Source organism: Silene latifolia, chromosome Y (assembly GCF_048544455.1).
Source record: "Silene latifolia isolate original U9 population chromosome Y, ASM4854445v1, whole genome shotgun sequence".
Classification (NCBI taxonomy): domain Eukaryota; kingdom Viridiplantae; phylum Streptophyta; class Magnoliopsida; order Caryophyllales; family Caryophyllaceae; genus Silene; species Silene latifolia.
In genome coordinates this window covers 232465828-232469542 of record NC_133538.1, presented here as the reverse complement: position 1 = coordinate 232469542, position 3715 = coordinate 232465828, and the positions used below count along the sequence as shown (strand labels likewise).

The 3715-nt window shown below is 37.9% G+C and overlaps 1 non-coding gene across 1 annotated transcript; it reads left to right on the top strand.

The window, feature by feature from the left end:
- Window positions 1-3384: 3384 nt before the first annotated feature.
- LOC141635703 (small nucleolar RNA R71) lies at window positions 3385-3491 on the top strand. Its single transcript, XR_012540371.1, has one exon. It is a non-coding gene; the product is annotated as a small nucleolar RNA R71 (small nucleolar RNA).
- Window positions 3492-3715: the final 224 nt, after the last annotated feature.

The following is a 3715-nucleotide window of genomic DNA, read 5'->3' as shown; positions in this document are numbered from 1 at the left end:
ATTTTTTCTGGGTCATTTCATACTGTGCTTATATCTGCAGGATTCGAGTTGAGGAAAATATCCAATCTTTATCAGGTATAGTTATTTCTCAGGGCCACTCGAGGAGTAGTAACTGAAATGCATGGCCATGCTCGAATGATGATTCATTTATCAGTTAAGTTACTCTCTAGTCGGGGAAACCACTCTTGATATAGATCACTTGTAAAATACGACCTTTGTGAATACGGATTTGCAAATTGTTTTACATTGAGTGGGAGAAATTTTAGGATATGAGAATCTGTTATCGCACATAAACTTGTGAGGACAAGTGGGAGTTTGTTGGAGCTTGTGTCCTCCACAAATTAGTATGATAACATTTATAAATCTCTTATAGGTTCACGAGGGTATACTTCGTATTTTATCAGTTGATTAACGATTACCTAATAACGGTTGGCTTGCTAGAAAGTTTGACGTTATTATCATACAGGTGGCGGTGATCAACTAGTCCCTAAAACTCACACCTAACGGATGTGTTTGAGAAATGTGATTGTATGAAAATATAATCACATTGATGCCTTATATGACTAACAAGTTAGTCAATGTGTTGATGAGACGATTATTTAATGCTGATTAAATAATATTAGCTGAGACGAATTAACTGTCAATTCGTAAATTGAATATAATATGTTATATTTAATTAATGTATATAATGTTAGCTTGGACGAATTATTATGTTAATTCGTAATTAAATGTAATCGGTTATATTTAATCAGCTAATGATAAATTATACGATATTGTTATAATAAATTATTATTGACCCGTATTAATTTATGCGGTATAATATAAATGACAATTTATAAATAATGCGTTCTATACATGGTCGATAGACCGGGTATGTCAGTCGATCGACTGATATACCTGTTTTTACATGGTCGATCGACCGGGTGTATCAGTCGATTGACTGATATGCCTGTTTCGTATGTATGGGCCGAGATTTTGGAAAGAAAAATAAATCACCCTATTTCACCCTAATACACGGTTATAAGGGAGAGGTGAGTTTATTTTTCTTAACCAAATTTCTAACCTACTTCTGCCTCTCATCTCAAGAAAACACAAAACCCCAATTTTACTGAAAATTTGAGGGATCGATTCTAGCAAAAGAACAAAGCATATCTCATATCGTCTTGGGTGCAACTGATAGGAGAATCTCATTGTGATATTGTTCATAGGCCATAAAAGCAAGGACCGAAGGTTATTTCTTAATCCTTTATGCTTTTGTTTATGCAATTTAGTTTTATGACTCGTAATCATCACTCTATAATTCGTTATAATCCTTAAATTTAAAGGGATGCATACAGATAAATCCCACAAGATGGTCACCAAAGCCTTGGTCTATAGAATTGCCAATGTAGGGATTGACTAAACCATCAAATTCGTCATCCCATAGACCACATAATTCACTAGCTTGCTTACCTATAGTATCATGAGTTGATGGAAACAATTCCTCTTTCTTGTTATCATGGCCAATGAGGCCTTCTTCATTACTTGTCATGAGTGGTGGTGAGCTATTCAAGCTCTCATTGTTGCAATTTCCTTGCTCCTTGGACGGAGCATCTTGAAGATTATCCACTTTCTTCTTCCATATGGATGGTGATTCTTTACCCATAGCTTGTTCTTTGCATTGAGATGCCAACTTCTTCATATCACTTTCTTGGCTGTAGTGATCAATCATGAAACATGGCTCATGTAAGCGGGGAGCTCTCATTGCCTTGTCAAGGTTAAAAGTGATTATTTCATCTCCCACTTCAAGTGTGAGCTCTCCATGTTTCACATCAATCACCGCTGCCGCGGTATGTAAGAATGGTCTTCCTAAAATGACAAGAATGTTGGAATCTTCCTCCATGTAAACAATAACAAAGTCCACTGGGATGAAGTACTTGCCAATTCTTACGGGCACATCCTCCCATACCCCTAAAGGTGTCTTCATTGATCGATCCGCCATTTGAAGCGTGATATTAGTGAATTTGAGTTCTCCCATTCCTAGCCTTTTGCACACCGAGTATGGCATGAAACTCACACTTGCCCCAAGGTTACATAAAGCTTTGTTGATTATAGTGTCGGCAATGGTGCATGAAATAGAGAAACTTCCCGGATCTTTGAGTTTTGGAGGTGAAATCCCTTGTAGGATAGCACTACTCACCTTAGTGAACGCAATAGTCTCTAGCTTCCGGATGGATTTCTTCTTTGTAAGAATATCTTTCATGTATTTCGCATAGGCCGGAACATGATTGATTAATTCCGTAAATGGAATTGAGACTTCTAAGTTCTTGACAATCTCCATGAACTTTCGAAGTTTTTCATCAAACTTAGGGTTAGTTTGACGACTTGGGAATTGAAGTCTAATCACAATAGGCTCTTTCTCCTTAGCCTTCTTTTCATTCTTCTTTTTTGAAACTTTTTGAATGGTGGTGGGTTCTTCTTCTTCTTTAGAGTTTTCAACTCTTTCCTTGTCACTAGAATTCACAACATCTTCATCAATTTGCTTCTTTGGCCCTTCATACCTTGTACCACTCCTCAAATGGATGATACTCACCGACTCATGTCTTAGGGGATTACCTTGAGGTAGTAATTGCCCCTTTTGTCTTTGAGAGCTAGAAGATGCTAATTGAAACATTTGGGTTTCCAACATCTTTGTGTAAGCTAGTATGTTGTTGATGGTGATATATTTTGCTTGGCTATCTTTTTGCATTTGAGTGAAGAATTATTGTTGGTTCTTTTGCATTTGGAGGACCGCTTTTTGAACATCAGAGGGTTGATTTTTATAACCTTGGCTTTGGTAAAAGGGTCTTTGAGCTTGGTTCCTCATTGGTGGTGGGGTGTATGTTGGTTGAGGGTTTTGAACATTTTGGCTTTTGTATGAAAGATTGGGATGGAATTTGGTATTCTCATTGTAAAAGTCTGAATAAGGGGTGCCACTTTTGTATGCTTGGAAAGAATTCACTTGTTCCCCTACATTCAGTTTGGTTATGTCCCAAAGTTCCACGACTCTCACAGACTCCACTTGGAATTGAGGATGATGCCACCATAGCATTAACATGTTGATTGGGTGATTTGGAGGCCTCTTCATGTTTAGCCATGGCCTTCTCAAACTTCAAATTAATGGTGTCAATGTGAGCACTTAATTGGGCACTCAATTGAGTAATGGAATCCACCTCATGCTTTCCCTCTCTAGTAGCCTTCCGAGGTCTACTATATTGCGAGTTATGGACCGCCATTTCTTCAATTTTGTTCCATGTTTGATTGTCATCAACTTCGGTAAACATACCATTGGATCCCAGATTGAGAATGTTTTGGGAGTCTTCATATAGACCATTTCAAAATTATTGTACAAGAAACCACTCGTTAAGTCCATGGTGTGGACAAGAATGACAAGTGTCCTTGAATCTCTCCCATGCTTCGTACAAAGATTCCTCATCCCTTTGTTTGAACTCGGTGATTTGGGCTCTCAACATGTTAGTCTTTTCCGGAGGATAGAATTTCTTGTAGAAAGCAAGTGCCAATTTCTTCCAAGAATCAATACCAAGAGTAGCCTTGTCAAGGCTTTTCAACCATTGTTTCGCGGTACCAATCAAAGAGAAAGGAAATAAGACCCATCGGATTTGGTCTTGAGTAACACCGGTTTGGGAAATCGCATCACAATAGTCACAAAAAGTCTGCATATGTGAGTGAGGGTCTT